The sequence below is a fragment of the Macrotis lagotis genome, chromosome X (genome assembly GCF_037893015.1).
Source record: "Macrotis lagotis isolate mMagLag1 chromosome X, bilby.v1.9.chrom.fasta, whole genome shotgun sequence".
NCBI classification, from domain to species: domain Eukaryota; kingdom Metazoa; phylum Chordata; class Mammalia; order Peramelemorphia; family Peramelidae; genus Macrotis; species Macrotis lagotis.
In genome coordinates, this window is record NC_133666.1 from 315349157 (window position 1) to 315373661 (window position 24505).

A 24505-nucleotide genomic window follows, 5' to 3' on the forward strand; every position below is an offset into this window, starting at 1 on the left:
ACAATCAAGTAAACTTAAATCAATCTGAGATAGTACTTAGATACCACTTTGTGCTTATCAAGAAATCAATTAATCAAGCAATGATTGATGATACCAGATTCATAGAATTTGAGTGATAACTAACACCTGGTGAACAGGCAAGAAAATTTAGACTTTTAAAAGGAAGGAATGGAAGGTGTGAACACTGAGTAAATTCTATTCAATCAATTTGCACCAGAAAGTTAATGAGATACATTCCCATTTGGGTTTAACAATCTATTCTACTCTGCAGGGAAGAAGAGGGGAAGGGGATGGGAAAGATAAGTGAAGAAGGGATTGATAAAAGGGAAGGTGAAGGTATAACGAAAAATAAACTGATAGCTATATTTTAAAATAAAAGTTAAAGGGAAAAGGGATTAAAACTTTGTTGAGGTGGAATAAAAAGAAAGGGAAGAGAAAGATATAAATGGGGGGAAATAGTATAGAGGGGAAATGAAACAAATGTGATTTTTATTAACTATCCCAAAAAAAACTGAGGTGGAAAGCAAAATGGTTTAAAAACCAGAATCTTACAATATGTTGTTTACAAGAAACACAGAGTAAAGGAAAAAAAGAGAAAAATATACTTCAGCGTAAGTAAACAACTCAGGCATAAGAATCCTGATCTCAGATAAAGCAAAAGTAAAAAAAATAGATATCATTAAATGGGACAAGGAAGGAAATTACATATTCTTAAAATGCACTATAGATAATGAAGATTGATTATTATTAAACATTTATATACCTAATGGAAAAGCATCCAAATTTCCCCAAGATAGTTTGAGTGAATTACAAAGAAACAGAGCAATCAAAACTCTAATGATGGAGGACCTCAATCTCCCTCTCTCTTCCTCCTTCGAGAAACAAACTTCAAGAATAGTAAGAGAATTTATGAAAAAAATAAAATAAAATGAGCTAGCCATACCAGATCTAAAAGTATAATTCAAAGAGGCAGTCACCAAAACTGCCTGATACTGGTTAAGAAATAGAGGAATGGATCAGTGAATTAGGATATATTTATTTTTAAGTTCCAAAATTTCCTTCCATCCTCCCTTCCCACCCTCCTTCCCTCAGGGGTGAACAGTAAGCTTTATATTGTACATACATATTTTTTGGCAGTTGGATTCACTTTATTTTTTATTGAACAATTTTTGATTTATTTACACATTACTAAAAATAGAACTCTTGTAAGAATATACAAGCTGCCCTTCCCCCACAAAAATAATAAAAATAAATCATGAGAAATAAAGTGAAGGAAAGAAAAAAAATGCCCTTCAATCTGGTCCTGATACCATCAGCTCTGTCTCTGGGGTGGATCTCATCATTTTTCATTAAGTCCATGCTTCCATATTTTTCCACAGTTGCTGTGGCTGCTTGTAATTTCCTCCATCCATTTCTCCCCACTACCAGTTATTATATTTTCTCTCTCCTTTCACTGTGTCCCTCTTCAAAAGTGTGCTGTGTCCCTCTTCAAAAATGGCACAGTAGACAAAGCACTGGCCTTGGGGGCCAAGAGGTCCCAAGCCTACATTCCCCCAAGTGACCATCCACTTGCATGGTCCTGGACATGCCACCCAACTGCACCGTCTAGCAAAAAAGAAAAAAAAGAAAATGTGGTATATCTGATTATCCTCTCACATGATCTAACGTCTCCTCTATCCCCTACAGCCCCCCTCCTTTCCCATTTCCCCTTTCTTCCATCCCCCTTTCTAAGCTTTTTCTTCTAGACTTCTATGCCATATGAAGTATATAAGTTGTTTCCTTTCGGAGTCATTTTTGATGAGAATAGAGCCTACCTCAATCCCTCTCACCTCCCTCCCCTCCTTCCATACCACTGCAAAAGTTATTTATTGCCTCTTTTTCATGAAATATATTAGTCTATTCTACCTCTCCTTTCTCCCAGTACATTTTCTTTTCACCCATTGACTCCTTTTTAAAAAATATTTTCTACCTTCATAATGAGCTCTCTGCTGTGCCTTGTCTATAAAAAGCTCCTTACAAATATTTTCATAAATGAGAAGCTTTATATGAGTATAGTCAGTATAATTTTCCTATGCAGGAATACAAGAAGTTCATCATCACTAAATCCCTCATAATTTACCCTTCTCTTTCACCCTCTCTAGGCTTCACCTGAGTCCTGTACTTTTCAAACTTTCTGATCAACTCTGGCCATTTCAACAGGATAATTTGAAATCCCCCTGTTTCATTGAAAGTCCATCTTTTCCCCTGGAAAAGGATATTCAGTTTTACTGGGTAGCTGATTCTTGGTTGCATTCCCAGGTCTTTTGCCCTGCAGAATATTATATTCCAAGACATATGAGCCCTTAATGTGGATGCTGCTAAGTCCTGTGTGATCCTGACTGTAGCTCCATGATAGTTGAATTGTTTTATTCTGGCTGTTTGTAGTATTTTCTCTTTGACTTGGGAGTTCTGGAACTTGGGTATAATGTTCCTGGGGGTTATATATTTTGGGTTGCTTTCATTAGGAGATTGGTGAATTCTCTTGATTTCTATTTTGCCCTGTGCTTCTAGGATATCAGGACAATTTTCTTCTAGAAATTCTTTAAAAATTAAGTCCAGGCTCTTTTCCTGATCATGACTTTCAAGTAGCCCAATAATTTTTAAATTGTTACTTCTGAATCTGTTTTCAAGATCTTTTATTTTTTCAATGAGATATTTCACATTTTCTTCATGTTCTTCATTATTTTGATATTTATTGTGTCCTAATTTCTTGCAAAGGCATCAGTTCCTTCAGTTCCATTCTACATTTGAAGGATTTGTTTTCTTATCTCCTTTTCCATCTGGCCAATTCTGCTATTCCAGGTATTTTATCTTTCCTAAATCTGTTTTCCAGATAGATTGTTTTTTCAATGAGATGTTTCACATTTTCTTCTAATTTTTCATTCTTTTGGTTTTGAAGTATTGTGCCCTGACTTCTCCTAAAGTCAGTAGCTTCCTTCAGCTCCATTCTATATCTGAATGATTTGTTTTCCTCAGAAAGATTTCTGATCACTTTTTCCACCTGGCCAATTCTGCTTTTTAAAGCATTTTTCTCCTCAATAACTTTTTTTAACTGTTTTATCCATTTGGACTAAGCTGGTTTTTAACATGCTATTTTCTTCAGCAATTTTTTGGATCTCCTTGAATAAAATGCTGACTTATTTTTCATATTTTGCCTGCATCTCTCTCATTTCTTTTCCCAATTTTTCTTCTATCTCCCTCACTTGATTTTCAAAATCTTTTTTGAACTCTGTCATAACTTGAGCCCAATTTCCATTTTTTGTTGGAGTATTTAGATGCAGGAGCTTAGACTTGCTCATCTTCTGACTGAGTATTTTGATCCTTCCGGAGATCACTGATAAAGTATTTCTCAATAGTGTTTCTCTTTTTTCTCTGTTTACTCATTTCCCCAGCCTGTGCTTGGGGAACTTCCTGAGATTTTGAGTATTATTAGGACATCCCCACAAGGACCTCAATGGGTGAGGCTCTGACTGCTCTAGACTATGATCAGGATTTGAATGTGGTCAGAGCCCCAGAGTCCTGTTCCAAGTACAGAAGACAGACCTCAGAATTCTCTCTACACTTCCCTAACTAGGTTGAGTACACAAGGCTGAGTTGCCTGGGGGCTCCTGCTTATGTGCTCTGCCTGCTTCAGGTTTCTGGATCTCAGCTGAAGTGGCCAAGTGGCTCACTGAGTGCTCTGAGGGCTTGTTTTCATGGCTAGGGCTGGCTTAGCTCAACCCACTGAACTTGCAAGTTGCGCCCAGTGCTGCCTGAGTGTTGGTCAGGAAACTTCCCCCACTGTCATGTGCCATGACTCCTAGGTCCCTGGGCCTGCCTCCTGGAGGCTGAAGTTCCTTCACTCTGGTGGGCTGCCCCTCAAACCTCATGGACCCAAGCCTTTCTGCTATTTTCCAGTTTACATTGGGCTGGAGAACTGCCTCACTGGATCCCTCTTTAGGTTCTGTCTCTAGAAAATTTAGTTAGAGTCCTTATTTTATAAATTTTGAGAGAAAGCACCTAAGAGAGGACCTTCTCCTGTCACCATCTTGGCTCTGCCCCCCCAACTAATAGTTTTATGATGCCATAAAGCAATTAAGGCTGTAAGGAATCATTTGGCTATCAAACATGGAGAGTAAATGAATTTATGTCTAAACAAGCAACAGTAAACAATATGAAATGCAAAATTTTATAATTACACAAAAAATATAATTTTGATCGCACTAAAGTAAAAAGGGCTTGAATGAACAGACCTAATGCAACCAAGATTAGAATAAATTCATAAAGTTAGGAAGCAATCGTAACAATCAGTGTTTCTGATCAAGTCATCATTTCTAAAATGTATAGATAATTGTGTCAAATTTACAGGAATACAATTCATTCTCCAATTGATAAATTATTAAAGAATTTCAACAGGCAGTTTTCAGATGATGAAATTAAATCTATTTATAGCCATATTAAAAAAAATTCTAAATCAGTATAGATTAGAGAAATTAAAATTAAAACAACTCTGAGGTAATATTTATTATATTGACCCATATGACAGAAAAGGAAAATGTTCAAGGTTAGAGGGGATGTGTGAAAATGGGGAAACTAATTCACTGTTGTAGAATTGTAAACTGATTCAATGATTGTGGGAAACAATTTGGAACTAGAACCAAGGGACAATTTGTTCATAAAACTGTGCATGCACTTTCATCCAGCAATACCACAAGGTCTGTATCTCAAAGTGATCTTTAAAAGGAGGGAAAGACACACACATTTATAAAAACATTCATAGCAAATCTTTTTTTTGTGGTGGCAGAGAATTGCAAATTGTAGGGATGGTCATGGATTGGGGATGGTTAAGCAGGGTATGGCAAATGAATATAATGTGATGTTCTTGTTTTATAAGAAATGATAAGCAGGCAGATTTCAGAGAAACCAAGGAAACACTTAAATGAACTGCTACTGTCAGTGGGCAGAACTACAAGTATATTGCACTTAACAGTAGCAACATTGTGTGATGATCAGCTGTGAGAGACTTAGTTCTTCTCAGCAATATATTGAGCAAAGACAATTTTAAAAGATTTGTGATTGAATATTTCATTCATGTTGAGCAAAAGAATTAAGTAGTCTCTGTAATTAGAACAAAGCTTCTTATTTTAACTTTTTAAATTTTTTAAATTAGTTTTCTCTTCCTTTAGTTTTTTTATTCCAATTCTTTCAGCTTAATTAATATGAAACTATGTGTAATATGCTTATGCATATGTATACATAACCTATGTCAGATTACTTGCCATATTGGGGGGGGAGAAACGGTAGGAAGGAGAAAATTTTACAAAATATTAATGTTGAAAACTATCTTTACATGCAATTGGAAAAATTAATAGAATTTGAGACAATGATATAAAATGAGATGGGCTATTTTTACACTACTGGTCATACATTCTATGTTTGATAAATAATTGCATTCCCATGGACAATTGAGATTGACCCAAGAAAAATTGTAAGGAAAATTTTATTTCTTTCCAGGTACTTTATTCCATTTATAAATGTTTACATAAACATTTGCCAATGTGTCTCTAAGTCCTGAATTTTTCAAGTTTGCATGGGGGTGAGGACAGGCTAACTTGTTAGGCAATCTCAATGTTTATCCCATTTTTGGAAATTATATCTCTTTTAAACTTTTTCTGTCTTTTGCTTAACATTTCACCTCACCTACATCTTGTCATTTTTCAAAAAATATTTTCCCAATTCTGCTGGAACACACTATTCCATATTCAGTATCCACCACTTGTACATCTCTTATTTATCTTCATGGAAGTCTAAGCTATCCACTCACTCTCATTCTATTCTCATGGTAACAAGTTACAATACTCAACATCAGATTTATTGAAATAGTCAAGACTAATGTATTTTAGAACTTTAAATTTGAAATATATTATTCAAAATGTTCAAAGCAGCCTATCATTTACTCTTTTCTCTTCACTTATTTGAGTATATATATATATATATATATATATGTATATATATACATATATATATACATACATATATAACTACATAATGCATACATATATATATGTATGCATTATGTAGTTATATATGAGGCAGAGTAGGATAAGAAAAAAAAGAAATGGCTTCAAAATTAGATGTAACTGGGTTCAAGTTCCACCTCTTATACACTGGCTTTGTGTTCATGGATAAATAACTCAACCTTTCACAACCCAAGGCAGTCAAGTACAAAGAAAAATGCAAAGATACAATTCACAAATCTCACAATACTGTTTTTGTATCTCATTATCATATATTTTTCTGCATTTAAGTTATCTAACAGATTTCTTTCCAGGAATTAAATATTTCCTAACATTTGTAAACTTATTTTATTATACTGATGCACCAAAATGTATTCAGGTATTTTTCATTTGATTTGAAATTAGATCAATAATTTTTTTGCAATTATAAACAGTGCATGTACAATATCTTCACATAGTTCTTTTTTCCTCTCTTTTGCATAACATTTTAAGATATAGTCCACAAACCAAGAATATTGAGTCAATATATGATATTTTTGGTACTTTATATAGTAGACATTTTTTCCCACAAAGAATCTTCTTATTTTCCTTTCTTTCATTTAAAAAATATATATTTATTTTCATCCATTTGCACAAGCCTTTGTCCAAGTTACAAAACTTCCCTCCACCCTCCCTTCTGACCACAATACCCTCAGCAGGGAATAGTCAGGTTAGCATTTTACATACATATTTTGTTAAACATATCTACAAATTAGAAATCTTTGGCAGGAGGAATTAAGATTAAGGAAAAGACATACAAAAGAGATAATTTTTATCAATTACTCATCAGATTCAGTAGAGATATTTTCTTTTTGTTTCATTTTGTTTTTTCTTGGGTTGGGGATAATATAGTACATAATCAATCAAATACAATTGTCCTGAGTCTCTGGATGGTTGAGAGGTGATGCTTCACTCAGGGTTGTCCATATCATAATGCTGTTGATGTTCTCTTGGCTCTGCTCCCTTTGTTTAGCATTAGCTCCCATAAGTCATTCTATGCTACTCTAGTTTCCAAGCACTTATGGTTTTTGTAGAACAATAATATTCCATCATATTCATGTAGCATAATTTGTTTAGTCATTCTCCAGTTGATGAGCACTCTCTCAATTTCCAATTCTTTGCCACTACAAAAAAAGCTGCTATGAATATGTTGGAATATGTAGGAATTTTCCCATTTTTTACAATTTCTTCTTGATATAGTTATAGAATTGGAATTGTTGGGTCAAAAGGTATGAACAGTTTTATTTCTCTTTGTGCATAGTTACATATTGCTCTGCAGAATGGTTGGATCCATTCACAGCTCTACCAGCAATTGATCAATGTCTCAATCCCCCCATAACCTCTCCAACATTGATCACCTTCCTTTTTTCTCATCTGGCCTAGCTTAATAGTTGTGAGGTGATACCTTGCTTTAATTTTCATTTCTCAAATCAGTAGTGAATTGGAGCACTTTTCATATGATTATATATATATATATATATATATATATATAGCTTTAATTTCTTCATTTGAAATCTGTCTGTTCCTATCATTTGACCATTTATCTATTGGGGAATGAGAATCTATTTATTTTCAATTCTAACGTCAATGTCCATGTTTGTTTCACTAATGCCCTTTCAACTCTGAACTGTGTCGATTTTAATAATATAAAGTTTCTTATTACCCCCTTTTGTCCCCCAAATCTCTTCAAATCCCATTTTTATCCTAAATCTTTTAAGTACATAGGGATGCATTTTCTCTATTAATAGACAAAACTATTTTCTTAATTCATTATTTCTTTCATCAAAAAATCTTTTGATAACCATATGATTGTGTACATAAATTTGTGAAAGACATGAGAAGGGAATTGAAAATGAATGATTAAGTCCCTTCCCTCAATAGACTTGTTAAAGAGGAGGGAAGATGTCAAAATTCTTTATTAGGGAGTTCTCTAATTCATTGTTGAATTTGAAGTACAAAAATCAAAACTACATATAATTCTTTATTATGTGATTAGAAATGTGATTTTGGAGCTATGTAGAGAAAAATGTATATATTGTTAAAAATTGTAAGCCTCATAATAAATGTGATCAAGATTTAGTGTTCAATGAAATGGAAGAACAGAGAAAAGGAGAAATAAATTCTTCAAAGTGGCTACAATTAGAAAGACATGAAAAAGAAGTCAACAAGGAAATAGAGAATTTTAAGAGAAATAGAGTAATAATGATAGTGGTAATAAAACCAATGAGATCAAATTAAAAATTAGATAGGAATGGCAATCAACAAGGCAAAGTCCATTAGTAAAGTACATTAAGACTTGGAATAAAAAAAATTGTCAATTAAGATATCATTTATCAGGTGAAAAAAGTGTTATCAGGTAAATTTCAAATTTCAGGGAATGGAATAAGATATGGAAAGTGCAGGAAATGACTTCAGACAGATGCTTGTCAGTTAAGAAAATTTTGGAGAGGGCAAAGTGGCCTCAAGTACTAAGAAAATCCGATGATGTTTTAGGATAATACAGACCTAAGGTTCTAATGGCTGAAGCAAAAAGACAGCTGCTAAGGGAGTGGTGCTGATTCCTAAGACAGGTCATGAAAGAAGGACTTAGAAAATATTGAAAGTAAAGTAACAAAAAGAACTTTTGTAAGATGAGAAACAAGAGGAAAAAGGACAATGTCTGGCTTGGATACATGGAAATTTTGACATGAATAGGGAATATATATCAGGTGGTTATCAGGTCTATATATCAGGTCTATAAAGTAGAAAGAGAAGTCACATGCAGACCGTGGGTTTAAGAAAATTCAAAACAGGTGGAATAACATCTCTAGGCAATCCAGACAACTTGCTGACAAATAAAAGTATTTCATTACATAGTTTTCAAAATGGAACTCTCTTTAGTAGTCTGTATTAAACTTCCATTCTTCAACTTTGATTATTGTCTCCCAGTTCTGTTCCTGGGTCACAGAAGGAGAAACATAGAAAGTGGACAATGAGATTTGTTTCTAAAGCTCTGCATTGACAAGACAGGAAAAGTGGGAGTATGATTCTAAGTAAACACTGAGATAACATTTAAATGACTTTTTGTGGATTCTAGGATGTTTAAGAGGGCCAGGGTAGGCTGGGAGTGAGCTGATCAGTCTGGAAAAATAAGGGGAACACAATGACTTAAAGAGTAAATTTTAACCTGAAGATTTGTAATCTTTCATTCTATTACTTCTCATATACTTGGTTATGTGCTTTTTTTTCCCTAGCAAAAATTGATTACAACACTGGACTTGACTTAGCTTTTGTTTCTTTTTTCCTTCCCTCCCTTCCTCCTTCCTTCATTTATTTTTTCTTTTGGTGCTTTAACTTGCTACTTTGATTTTTAAAGGTAATTTTGCCATCTCAAGGTCATAATAATTGCTTAAATTTGCAATGTAGCTCTTCCAGTCATGATTGAGGAACTGCCCCACAAAGGAGGATTGAAAAACCACCAATTGAAAATAACAAATTCTTTGAGCAACAAATTTGAAATCCTAAATTGAACTAATGGTAACAGCAACAGCAGAGTCCCATTCCAAGTTTCCTAACAGTCAACCCTCAAAACAGTGCTTGTTGATTGAATGATTACACCAGTCTCTCTCAATAATTTACTGACAGATTCAGTTTTTGGTATAATCTTACCTATGTGAGTCACAGAATCATGACAGTTCTAGAAAGAAAAGTGATGGGAGTAATGTGAACAATCACCTTGTCTGGTACAGCATAGAAGCACAATATTTACTAAATCTAAGACATGATTATGCAGCCTATCTTGAAAAGGTACATACATGGAGTCCATTACTCCATTCCAAGAATTTGCCTGCTTGTAACTGATTCCTTTTCAAGAACCTATACTCAAGAAATTTCTTTATTTGTTCTTCACACAATCATCGTTAGATAGCAGTCATTTTTTGATTGCATTGTGGTAACTATGAGCTCTGTTATGATTTTTTTTAGATTTTTTTCACCATGTTGCTGGTTGCTCTCTAATTTATTAGTCTTTCCTGTAAAATCTGATAGCAAATTTAGAAACAATTCACTTTATGTTTCATGCTTTAAGAACCTAAAAGTATATGACACTTGGAGCCTTGCTACTGTGTATATCAGCTCTTCTCTGAACAGGTGAAGCACAAATTAATCAATGGAATCTATGGGTATATGGGAGAGAGAAGACATTAGGAGAAATTTTTAACTTCTTTTCCATCTCCTTTGTTAGGGTTATTAAAATGGGTTACTATTCCAGGGAAATTGGGTGTGGATAGGTAAAAATAATTTAAAGAAAATAAGGAAGGATGAGATTGTGACAAAGACAACAAAATAAACCAAGGATTAATATAATCATTTAATGCTTTAACAGACTGATTTCTCCTTCCATTCTATATCATGATCTTCCCTCCACTTTATTCATCTTATATATATATATTTATCATTTATACTTTGCCTTAAATCATTTTAGAGGTTTTAAAAAATTATAAGCACCTTCATTCTAGATCTCTTGGTACCTTGGTGGTATCAGGATACCCTGTGAATACTTCCCTGTCTTTTTATATTCTGTTGCATGACTTAACTATCTCATTTTCTAAGCAAATTCACTGTAATTAGTGTATTTTATGTCATATCTATTCAAGAACTTGAAATTTTATATATCACATTTAACTAAGTTTTTGAATTATTCTATTGGGCAAAGTGAGTTCTTCAATCTTCTATAAATTACCATGTGCTATCTCCATTATCATATTCTAGAGATGTCTATGTAACATTCAAGACAGTATTGATTATACAATATTATATTATACTTTAATGTGAATTGTAATGTAATTCAATTATCTACTTCCATTATCTCCTTTTTCCATTACAGCCTTTACTTGATTTCCATGATAACCCAAACTACAAGTAAATCATACCACTGCTCCATTTAAAAATTATTTAGTAGTTTCTTATTGCTTCTACAAATTTATCTCTTTAACATTTAAAATCCTTTACCTTTAACTCAAAACTCTTTTTCAGTTATTCCATATGATTCCTTTCTTGTGACTTCATAACAATCACTCTAACAGTTCTACTTCTCATATACAGGACTTTGTATAGGCTATTGTGAATGTCCTTTGAAGGACAATTTGCAATTATGACAGGACTCCTTAATGGAGCTACTTTGATCCATCTACCAAATCTGTTGAGTATATCTTTTAGCTTTATTCTGTCTATGGAGGGATAGAGTGAATTGAGTAAGTCAAAATGAATTATAGAGTCCCAGAGGTGTTGGGTGGGGAATATATTGCCTGTTCTCTCTTGATTTCCATTTCCATTTCCTCTGTTCTATCTAAACCCTTATTTCCTTATTTACTTTCCCTTATCCCCTCCCACTAGCTACACCTTTTAGGCTTTCAGTGATTCTTCCTGATGTGGGTTGACCCTCTGCTGACACCACTCTCATTGCTGTTTCTCTCTATCCACTGAATGTTGCTACTGCCACCACAGCCATTAACCCTACTCCACCCAGATTCCTATTCATTTTGGAAAAAATTAAAAAAAAAAAAAAAGATGATACAAGAGACCTAGCTGGACAAGTAGGCCAAGCTCTGTATAAACATCACTACTTGTATGAAAGAAAAGGGCCAAGTTGTCACGTTGGAGTGACAAAGCAGCCTCAATTTCTAAGAAAATGTGATGATGTTTTAGGATAATACAGACCTAAGGTTCTAATGACTGAAGAAAAGAGACAACTTCTAAGGGAGTGGTGCTGATTCCTAAGAGAGGTCATGAAAGAAGGCCTTAGAAAATGTTGGAAGTAAAGTTACAAAAAGAACTTTTGTAACACAGAAAATGGACACCACTGCTAAGAAGATCCAGCTGATCTAGGATTACAAGGAAAACGAACAAAGATCCATCTTTACCATCATCCTGGAATGTTTGAATAAGTTCTTAATAGCCAGTGTGAATAATCTAGTGAGCAAGGTCTTCTATCTGAACATGACAGATTACCTCAGGTACTTTGCTGAAGTAGCCTGTGGCAATAACTGAAAACAAATAATAGATAATTCCCAAAGAGCTTATCAAGAAGACTTTGACAACAAGAAAGAGATAGAAGCTACACTTCCAATTCACCTCTTTAACTTTTCTATATTTTTTCTCTAAGAGCCTTAATAACTCAGAGTTTGCCTGTATATTTGTTAAAAAGATATTTTATATTTAGGTTATTGCAGAACATGATAATACTGAAAGAAGATTCCTACAAAATCAGTACTATTATCATGAAGTTGCTTAGAGACAACCTAACATTCTGGACATCAGACAATGCAGGAGAAGAATGTGACTCTATAGAAGGTCCAGAAAATGAAAATTCATACATGGTCTGATCTTCCTTTAACTCAAGCAATCTTTTTGCACATCTCCATTCCTTACAACTCCACTCGGATTTCTTTTAGCAAAAAGAACCCATTTGTGTATAATAGAAATAAAACATTTTAAATCTTGTCACTATGCAGATTTTCAAAAACTCTGTTTTTTTTATTTGTGTTTGTTCTGATATTCCTGGCATTTGGTTAATCCTGTGGAAAAGTATCCATGGTTCCATTTCAAATGAACTTAAGTAACTTGCAAACAATTATGTAAAGAACTTAGGTGAAACTGATATTTCAAAATATGAACCATTGATACAAGTGTCAGACTTATATTTCACTGAAGATATGAAAATAGTTAAATCTACATAATAGCTAAATACAACTCAAGTATTTTATAAAGCTTTCCTCCATCTATCTCCCCAACCCTATATCCCCATCTTATTTTTCAAGATTCCCTTTCAGCAAACAATTTTCACAAGTTCTTCTTATATATTCCTAAAGGATGAATCTGAAAATACTGGGTCAAATGGAAAAAATTTGGCATTTTAGAGTTAGGAATCAAAATATGAAATATGTCAACTATAAAATAAATCCTAGGACAGCACAGAGTTTTCTGACTTCAGATGCTGATATTTCATTTCACAATTTCCCTTTCTCAAAAAAAAAAAGTTCACTCACTTTGTAGTTCTGGTGTTTAATTTACTATGTAATAGAAGCAGCATGTAACTACCACAATGCAAACCTTGCTTTTTGACAAATTAAAGTGCAAGTCATTTCTTAATGCTCTAGAATTCTGGTAACAATTGGAAATATGTGAATCCAGGCCTAATATTTTAGAACATTTTCATGTAGATTGGTGAGAGGGTATCAAATCAGTCAAATTATTTTTACTTAGAAAATTTGGACCACTATTGAATGCTGCTAATCATTAATAGAAATCACAAAAATGCCTTGTGAAAAATATTCTGTCCTATATAACAGCAAAGAACCAAAAATAAAATTACATTTTATAAATCATAAAAAGTTAAAATGAGCGATGATTTATGGTAAAAATCAGATTCAATTAAGGAATCAGTTGTGACATCTTTTCTTTATTTTAGTACTATTTCAGTTCCCAAGTACCAGAGAAGTCTTTTTCTTTTTTTTAATTTTGAATTTACATAGATAGTTTTCAGCATTCTTCCTTTTGCAAGATTTGTTCCATATTTTTCTGTCATTCTTCCTTTCCCCCCTCCCCATGGCAGCAAAGATTATGACATAGAATGTAAATGTACAATCAATTTTAGCCCATTTTCATATTAGTCATGTTGTGAAAGAGGAATTAGAGCTAAGGGGGAAAATCCTGAGAAGGAATATAAAAATAGAAGCTTTAAAAATTTAACATAGTTTGTCTTGCTGAGCATTCCGAATCCATAGTTTCTTCTTTGGATACTATTTTCCCTAAGAGAGGTTAATTTTCATTTTGGTTGACATCTCACAATTTTGCTATTAATAAGTACAATGTTCACGTTCTGCTCACTTTGCTCAGTATCAGTTCATGGAATTATTTCCAGGCTTTTGTAAAGTCAGGTTGCTAATGATTTCTTTTTTTTTTTTTGAAGCCTGTGAAATTTTCTTTTTATACAAAATAATAAAAACTTATGTTTTTAAAAGGATTCAAACGTATGGTCTTTAGCTATTACCATTTGCCTGTACATGAGAAATGCTTCCAACTCAGAAGATGGAAAAAAAATTAAATAACCCTCTACCTTCCCCCTGCAAAAAGACAAATAGCAGAAGTCATCCATTTTATTTATGCTACTAGAGATTATTTATGTTAGGATATCGGCCTGGAGCCAAGTAAAGATAATCAGATTCCAAAGAAAACAGCAGGAAGCCATTAGCTGTACAACTGGATTACAACAAACCCCTCAAAGAAAACAAGACAGTAATAAAAAAAAGCAACACATAAGAAAGAAGAAGGAAATGCCTGTTATTTACAGCCTCCATAGGACAAACCATAACTGGGTGCTGGGTTCAGCATCAAGGAAAGAAACAAAACTAAACAAAACAAAGACAAGACATCTCTCGATGGAATCACAGATGAATCTGACGCAGCCAGGGCCAGAGCAGCCAGTGCTGGGAAGAAGTGCAGAAAGGAGGCGATCTAGGCCTGCACCATGCCTTGGTCTTCCTGCCTGTTCAGTTGCTCAAATGACACGAGGTAAATGGTCTGCTGTGGTTACAGAAAGGACTTTCTTTGACCTCTCTTTAGAACGCACTCCAGGCAGGCCCTGGGGCTGGGGGCATAGACATTATTGGCCACTCATTGGAAGGGTCTTTATCTTGGTGAAGTTGTATGAGGGCTGGACTCTATAGCCTATAAGGTTCTGTACAAATGGGTCTTCTAATAATCCGTGTCGATGTTTATTCTTCCTCTTTTTATGGATGCTGTGATGACTCCCTGAAGAGGTAGAGGAGGCAGCCTTCTGGGGTTTCACCCCCTGCACAGACCCATCCAGATCCATTGTTTCCTCTTGGCTGGGCTCATTCTCCTGATTGTGAAAGTCTGAAGATGTGTCACTCTCTGTACCACTACCTGGTTCCCTTTTTACAATGAGTTGGTCCTGAACTCCAGCCAATGCACTGACTGCCGCTGCTGAAGTAACAGAGGATTTACTGAAGAGTCGTTCAGCTTCTTTAAATTTTCGGTTCCTGCCATCACTTTTGCAATTGGAATTTTTTTTGATTTGTCAGATAGCGGTCCCAGCCCCGAATAATATTGCCATACATCTGGGTATCTTCCAGGTAGCTCCCTTCAAGAGCATAGATCTGTCTCTCCAAGTTTGCCAGCGTCTCCGCCAGCTCCTGCTTGCTCTTCACCAGCTCGGCCAGCTCCCGCCGGGTGTCCAGGATCTGCGGCAGCACCGCCTTGTTGTGCATCGCCATGTTAGGCCAAGGCACGAGGAGGGAGGCGGGGAGCGAGCGCGGGTGCCCGCGAGCCGGGCAGGGAGCGAGCCAGGGAGCTGCTTATGATTTCTTACAGAACATTAATACACCATAGCTTGTTTAGTTATTCCACAATTTGTGGGCATTTTAAGGAGCATTTTACAAAATTTCACAAATACATCTAGTAATTAACCTTAGATTATATTGTCTTTCTCCTTCCTTATACTTTTAATTAAACCTATCTTTTTCTTTTGCATTGTCTGGGATCAGGAATACTATAAGTGCCTTTGCTTCCTTAAGCTAAAGCTTGATATATTCTGCTCAGGACCTTTACTTGTACCTTGTCTCTACCTCTCTGCTTCAAATTTGTTTTTTATAAGCAATAAATTGTAGGATTCTGATTTTAATCCACTCTGCAATCTACTTCTCTTTTATGGGAGAGCTCAATCCATTCACATTCACAGTTTAGATGAAAAAATTTTCATTTCTCTCCATCTTTCATTTCTTTATACTTTTCTCTCTCTACTTTTCCTCATGCTTCCTCCCCAATGTTATACTTCCAGCTTCTACAACTCTCAATCTGCTATTTTTCTAACAAACATCTTCCCATTTCTTCACTCATTCCTCTTTTATTTTTTCCTCTTACTTTAATATTAATTTTACTTTCTTTAATCACCTTAACCTTATCCTTTCTTATCCTTTACCCCCTCCCACCTACTTTCTTAAAGAGATGGATAAATTTCTAAACTTAATTGGGAATGTCTTTTATTCAAATGGGTTTAAAGTAAGTTATGCAGATTGTTTCCATCCCTGCTTCATTCCGTTTACTTGTCTTTTCTGTCATGCCACATGTTCTTATTTAACTTCTAATGATTCCTTCTCCTAGAATTATCCATTTTTTCACATTTTATTTATGCTAGTTTGTTAAGCCATTGCCCAAATGAAGGACAATCACTTAATTTACAAATTTACAATTTGTTGCCACTATAAATACAGCTGCTATGAACATTTTTGGACAAGTCATCGTTTTACACCTTTTCATAATCTGTTCAGTTTAGAGACCCAGTACTGGTATTGATGGATCAAAGAGTATGCACATTTTTGAAGCTTAATTCCAAATTGCTCTCCAGAAAGTTTGGATGAGTTCACAGCTCCACCAACAATGTGTTAGAGTCCCAGATTTCTCACATCCCTTCCAACTTTGATCATTGTCCTTTCCAGTCAAACTGGCCAGTCTGAGAGGTGTGAGGTGGTACCTCAGAGATGCTTTAATTTGTATTTCTCTAATGAATAATGATTTAGAGCAATTTTTCATATGACTAAAGATTGTTTTGATTTCCTCATCTGCAAATTGCTTTGCATATCCTTGGACCATTTGTCAATTGACGAATGGCTTGATTTTTTGAAAATTTGACTCAGTTCTCTATATATTATTGAAATGAGCCATTTGTCAGAAATAGTAGCTGTAAAAATTATTTCCCAATTTACTGCATCTCTTTTGATCTTGTTTCCAGTGGTTTTCTCTGTGCCAAAGCCTTTTATTTTAATGTAATCAAAATTACTTACTTTTTAAATGATATTCTCCATCTTTTCCTTGTTCATAAACTGCTTTGATTCCCATAGTTCTGATTGGTAAACTACAACTTGAATTTCTAGTTTTCTTATTATATTATTTTTTATGTCTAAATCCTGTATCCATTTTGAAATTATCTTTTTTTTTTTTTGCAAGGCAAATGTGGTGAAATGGCTTGCCCAAGGCCACACAGCTAGGTAATTATTAAGTGTCTGAGACCAGATTTGAACCCAGGTACTCCTGACTCCAGGGCCAGTGCTTTATCAATTGCGCCACCTATACGCCCCTATTTTGACATTATCTTGATATAGGGTGTGAGGCATTGGTCGAATCAAAGTTTCTTCCATATTAGCTTCCAATTTTCCCCAACAGTTTTTTGTCAAAGAGAGAGTTTTTATCCGATAGCTGGGCACTTTGGGTTTATCAAACAGCAGATTAGCAGATTACTATTATCATTTCCTACTATTGTACCTAGTCTATTACACTAATCCATCACTCTATTTCTTAACCAATACCAGACAATTTAATGACTGATGCTTTTATAATAAAATTTTTCGATTTGGTGAGATTTGAAGTTTTTTTCATTGAATCCCTGGAAATGCTTGACTTTTTATTTCTCCATGTGAATTTACTTAAAACTTTTTCTAACTCATTTATCTTTTGGAATTTTGATTGGTAGGGCACAAAACATATAATTTAGTTCTGTTATAATTATAATTTTTATTATATTACCTTGGCTTATCCATGAGCAGTTGATGGTTGCCCAGTTATTAATTCTGATTTTATTTGTAATTGTTTTGAAAAATTTTCTGAGTCTGCCTTGGGAAGTAGATACTCAGATATCTTATATTGTCTTCAGTTTCTTTGAATAGGAGTTCTCTTTCTAGTTCTTTCTGTGGCATCTTAATACCAAATTATTACTTGAATTTTTCCCCATTGGTGGTGAGTTCATCTTTTTTTCATTTATGATACTAGATATTTTGTTTTCTTTCTTTTTATTAATCTAATCAATCATAGGTTATCAATTTTATTGTTTTTTTTTCACAAAACCAACTCAGTTTTATTTATTGATTCAATAGTATTCTTGCTTTTGATTTATTCATTTCTCCTTAAATTTTAAGAATTTCTAATTTGGTATTTAGTTGGGGGATTTTAATTTGTTCTTTCCCTAATTTTTTTTAGTTTGATATTTAATTCATTCAAATCCTCTTTCTCTAACTTATTCTTGTAAGCATTTAAAGATAAAATATATCTCCTGACAACCACCTTGAATGGATCCTATAGATTTTTGTATGCTGTTCCTTTATTGTCATTATCTAGGATGAAATGATTTATTCTTTCTATAATTTCTTGTTTGATCCACTCATTCTTTAAAATGAGGTTATTTAGTTTCCAATTAGTTTTGGGTCTATATCTCCCTAACCCAATATTGAATATGATTTTTATTCCATTATGACCTGATGAAGATGTATTCACTATGTCTGCCTTTCTTTAATTGATCATTAGGTTTTTATGCCCTAGTACATGGTCAATTTTTGTGTAAGTGCCATGCACTGTAGAAAAAAAAGGATATTCCTTTCTATCCCTATTCAATTTCCTCCATAAGTATATCGTATCTAGCTTTTCTAACCATCTGTTTTCCTCCTTAACTTCCTTCTTGTTTATTTTATGATTAGATTTATCTAAATCTAAGAGTGGGAGATTTGGATCTTCCACTAGTAGAGATTTACTGTCTATGTCTTCCAGTAGCTCTTTCAAATTCTCCTCTAAGAATTTGCATGCTATTCAATTGGGTGCATACGTATTTAATACTGAAATTACTTTATTGGCTATGGTAACTTTTTAGGAGGATATAGTTTCCTTCCTTATATCTATTAATGCTATCTATTTTTCAAACTCCTTTGTCTGAGATAAAGATTGCTACCCCTGGTTTTTTTCATTTAAGTTTTGCTCCAACCTTTTACCTTTACTCTACATGTGTGTCTCTGTGCTTCAAATGAGTTTTTTGACCAGCACATTGCAGGAATTCTGGTTTATAATCCACTTTCCTATTAGATTATGTTTTAAGGGTGAGTTCATCCCATTCACATTCAGTTACAATTACTAACTTTTTATTGCCCTCCATGCTATCTTCCCTCTGTTTCTATTCCCCATTTTTCCCCTTTATCTGTATTCTCTAGTATTTTGTTTCTGATTACCACCACTTTCAGTGTTTTTGCCCTCCTATATCAAACCACTACCCTTTCCTTTTCCCCTTCTTCCTTCCCTTCCTTCTGTCAGTTCCTCTTTTTCTCCCCCCTCCCTGTGCCCCCTCCTCTTTTCCCCATTTACTACTTGAGATGAGCATTCAGGTGATTCACACCTCCTCCCTTCTTCCCTTTTATTAAAATAGCTCTTTTGAACCTCTTAATGTAATGAGATTTTCCCCATTCAGTCTCCTCCATCCTCCCATCTCCTCACTATCCCCCCTTTTTTAGGAGGTATTGTTTAAAATCCTTCTTTCTGAGTAACAGAAAATTCATGATTATCCATTTCTGGCTAAGAATATTCTCTCTAATAGAGGTACAATTCTGAAGAGTTATGAGAATCTTTCTCTCAGGTATGGATATAGCCTGTTTCAACTTATTGGATAGCAGGTTTTTTCCTTTATCCTTTTTTTTTAACTTTTTCATGTGTCTCATGAGTCTCATAGAAAATTTGGTCATCAAACAGGAGACTCATGAGAGACTCTGGTCTTTTCATCAGGAAATATTGGCAGTCTCCCATTTCATTAAGTATCCATATTTTTCCCTGGAAGAGAAGATTCAGCTTTGCTGGATACAGGATTCTGTGATGTATTCCATGCTCCTTTGCTCTTTGGAATGTCTCATTCCAGACCCTTCAATCCTTTACTGCTGATGCAGTCAGGTCCTGTGTAAGACTTACTGTGGCTCCTTGGTGTTTAAATTTTTTCTTTCTGGCTGCTTCCAGTATTTTCCTCTATTATCTGATAGTTCTGAGATTTGGTCATACCATTCCTTGGTGTATACATTTTAGTGTTTCTATCTGGAGGGATCTATTTATTCTTTCAATAACTATTTTGCCCTCTGGTGCAATGATATCAGATAGTTTTCTATCAGTAAATCTTGTAATATTAAGTCCAGTTTTTTTTTTCTCTTCAATGTTTTCAGGAAGAATCATAATTTTCTTTTTTTAATAAAGATTTTATTTGTTTTGAGTTTTCAATTTTCCCCCGATCTTACTTGCCTCCCCCACCCCAAACAGAAGGCAATTTGTTAGACTTTACATGGTTTCCATGGTATACCTTGATCCAAATTGAATGTGATGAGAGAAAAATCATATCCTTAATCAAGAAACATAAAGTATAAGAGAAAGCAAGATCAGACAATAAGGTATCAGTTTTATTTTTCTAAATTGAAGTTAATAGTCCTTGGTCTTGGTCTGTGTTCAAAATCCACAGTTCTTTCTTTGGATACAGATGTTATTCTCCATTTCAGAGAGCCCCAAATTGTCCCTGATTGTTGCACTGATGGAATGAGTGAGTCCAGCAAAGTTGATCATCACCACCATGTTGTTGTTAGGGTGTATAGTGTTTTTCTGTTTCTGCTCTTCTCACTCAGCATCAGTTCATGCAAATCCCTCCAGGCTTTCCTGAATTCCCATCTCTCCTGGTTTCTAATGAAACAATAGTTTTCCATTGCATACATATGCAAGAGATTGCTAAGCCATTCCCCAATTGAAGGGCATTTACTTGATTTCCAATTAACACAAACAGGGCTGCAATGAATATTTTTGTACAAGTTATGTTTGTAGCCTTTTTCATCATCTCTTCAGGGTATAAAACCAGTAGTGGTATTACTGAATAAAAGGCTATGCACATTTTTGCTGCCCTTTGGGCTTAGTTCCAAATTTCTCTCCAGAAAGTTTGGCTGAGTTCACAGCTCCACCAAAAATGTAATAGTGTCCTAGATTTCCTACAAACTTTCCAACAATGATCATTATCCTTTCAGGTCATATTGGCCAGTCTGAGAGGTGTGAGTTGGTACCTCAAAGAAGGTTTAATTTGAATTTCTCTAATAAGTAATCATTAAGATCAATTTTTCATATATCAACAACATACCTATCAGAAATTATATGGTCCTACTTATAGATGCTGAAACAACTTTTGACAAAATGCAGCACCCATTCCTACTAAAAACACTAAAGAATATAATATTAAATGAACTGTTCCTTATAATAATAAGCAGTATCTATATGAAACCATCAACAAGGACTATATTCAATGGAGGAGAGGCTCGAGGCATTCCCAATAAGATCAGCGGTGAAATGAGGATGCCCATTATCACCCCACTATTATTCAATATCATATTAGAAATTTTAGCTTCAGCAATTAGAGAAGAAAAAGAAATCGGAGAAAATAGATTTGGGAAGGAAGAGACAAAACCCTCACTCTTTACAGATGACATGGTGGTATACCTAGAGAATCCCAAGAAATCATCCAAAAAACTACTGGAAACAATTAGTAATCATATTCACACTGCAGATATAAAGTAAATCCTCATAAATCTGCAAATGTTCTATATATGACTAGCAAGATACAGCAGCAAGAGCTAGAAAGAGAAATTCCCTTCAAAGTACCCTCAGACAATATAAAATACCTTGGAGTCTATTTCCCAAGTCAGACTCAGAAACTTTTTGAAAACAATTATAAAGCACTTCTCACACAAATTAAATCAGATTTAAATAACTGGGCAAATATCAACTTCTCATGGATATGCAGAACTAATATAATAAAAATGAAAATTCTACCAAAACCAAACTACCCAAAATCAAAATTCCAAAAAATACTTTAATGAGTTAGAAAAAGTTGTAATTAAATACATATGGAGAAATAAAAAGTCAAGAATTTCCAGGGATTTAATGAAAAAAAGTGCAAAAGAAGGTGACTTAGCCCTAGCTGATCTAAAATTATATCATTAAGCATCAGTCATCAAAACTTTCTTGTATTGGTTAAGAAATAAAATGGTGGACCAATGGAATAGACTAAGTTCAATAGCAGGAATGAATTATAGTAATCTGCTGTTTGATAAACCCAAAGTACAGCTATTGGGATAAAAACTCACTCTTTAATTAAAACTACTGGGAAAATTGGAAGTTAGTATGGAAGAAACTTAGTTTAGATCAACACCTCACACTCTATACCAACATTAGATCCAAATGGATACAACATTTAGACATAAAAAACAATACTATAAGCAAACTAGAACATCAAGGACTAGTTTACCTGTCTGATCTATGGAAAGGGAGCAGTTTCTGACTAAGAAAGACATGGAGAAAATCACTAAAAACAAACCAGATGATTTCAATTACATTAATTTGAAAAGCTTTTGCACAGACAAAACTGTAACCAAGATCAAAAGAAATGCAGTAAAATGGGAAACAATCTTTACCACTAATGTTTCTATTAAGGGATTCATTTGTAAAATATACAGAGACCTGAGTGTAAATTTAAAAAATATAGCCATTTCCCAATTGACAAATCATCAAGGGTTATCCAAATGCAATTTACAGATGAGATCAAAGCAATCCAAAGTCATATAAAAAAAAGTTATATAATTTTCAGGCTGTCCCTTCTTGATCTAATCCTGAAGTCAATGATTTTGGATTTTGAGGTATTTTACATTTTTTTTCTATTTTTTTGAGTTTGGGGTTTTGTTTAATACACTCTTGCTGTCTGATGAAGTCACAGATTCCATTTTTTTTAGATTTTTCAAGGAAATGGGCTTAAGTGGCTTGCCCAAGGCCACACGGCCAGGTAATTATTAAGTGTCTGAGGTCGGATTTGAACCCAGGTACTCCTGAATCCAAGGCCGGTGCTCTGTCCACTGCACCACCTAGCCTCCCCTAGTCTTTTTTTTCTAGAAGAATTTTCTTCATTTATATTTTGCAACTCCTTATCAAACTTGTAAATTCTATTTCTGAATGAGTTTTCCATTAGCCCAACTTTTGTTTTCAGAGGATTATTTTCTTCTTTGCATTTGTCCATTTGTATTTTCTAAGGATTTGCTTTCTTGTTGCAAGGTGTTAATTTTCTCTCCCAAATTATGCAATTGATTTTTAAACTCCTTCCTGATTTATTGAAAGAAGTATTAGAGGACAGATCATATTCACCTCAGAGTTTCTAGGTCTCTCTGATTTAGGGTCTTTTCCTTCTAGGAATAATTCTATGGCCCTCCTTTTCAATGGCCTTTCTTCATTTTCCTCAGACTTTGTATTGAGAAGGGTCTGGTTCACAGAGGTTTGGTAGTGAGATCCCTAGAGGATTTACTCACTGGGTTTAGTAACTCCATGTGGGCTGTCCAGTAGGCTCTGTTGGTTGCTTTTAGTGTCTGTGTTCTTGATTTGATGCCCTCTCCCTTGGCATGGAGGGAGTAGTTGAACCTGCTGAATATTTTTATCTTTGAACAATGGTGGACTATGCCCTGGGGCAAGGTAATTACTTTCCCTATTCACAACTGAGGGAGCTCTGTTGCTCACACCTACACCTGGGGTGGAGGTGGTTTGTAATCCTGTTTGTTCTAGGAAGAGACTTTAGCTGAAATGAAGGTATGGACACTGAGGTCCACCAGAACAAAAAATCCCAGGAATTGATGTCTGCAACTCTCCTGCACTGAAACTCACCCTCCAGCTCTGCTGGTAAGGTACAGACTGTCATTGACACAACCAATGCCTCTACTCCCTACTTAACTCATGCCTCTATGGCTGATCAGGCTAGCTTTGCTCTCAGGCTCACACCCTCTCCTGTGCTCCAAGCAGAGTCTGCTTTCTGTGCCCAGCTCACTCATCATCCTGTAAGACAAACTTTGAGGTAGATGTTCTTCTTCTAGCTTCTCTTTCTGTGTTTTGTCAATCAGATATCTGTTAAGAAGTTTGTTTCAGGGGCTGCTAGGTGGCATAGTGGATAAAGCACCGGCCCTGGAGTCAGGAGTACCTGGGTTCAAATCTGGTCTCAGACACTTAATAATTGCCTAGCTATGTGGCCTTGGGCAAGCCATTTAACCCCGTTTGCCTTGCAAAAATTCTAAAAAAAAATAAAAGAAGTTTGTTTCATATTATATATGAGGGAAGATCTGGAGACTTTAGCACAGTGCTGTCCTCTCTCATCTTGGCCCCATACCTTCTTTTTTAGATCAATTCTTCCAATTTGCCCAGTATAAATAACCCAGAAAATTTGTACCACCATTCCCTTTTAAGGTACTCTCCTTTCCATTGACCCAATAGGAATACAATCCTTAAGAACTTTAAGTTTGGTCACTTCACAGTCAATTTATAACCATAAGTTATGTTTAAATATATTGCTTCAATTGTCCTAAAAGAAGACCAGTTCTCAAGAGTTAACTTACATTCCTACCCTTCCTTCTTACCTTTTTGGTCCATCTTTTAAGTCTTATATATGAAAACAAATTATCTGTCAGTTTTGTCTTTTTACATGTAAGTCTGAAAGTCCTCTATCTCATTGAAAATCCATCTTTTCCCCTGAAAGATTATACTGAATTTTGTAGGACAGTTGATAATTGGTTATA

General features: G+C 34.6%; 1 pseudogene; it reads right to left on the bottom strand.

Moving 5' to 3' along the window:
• Positions 1–14715: 14715 nt before the first annotated feature.
• LOC141499073 (chromatin modification-related protein MEAF6 pseudogene) lies at positions 14716–15349 on the bottom strand (annotated as a pseudogene).
• Positions 15350–24505: the final 9156 nt, after the last annotated feature.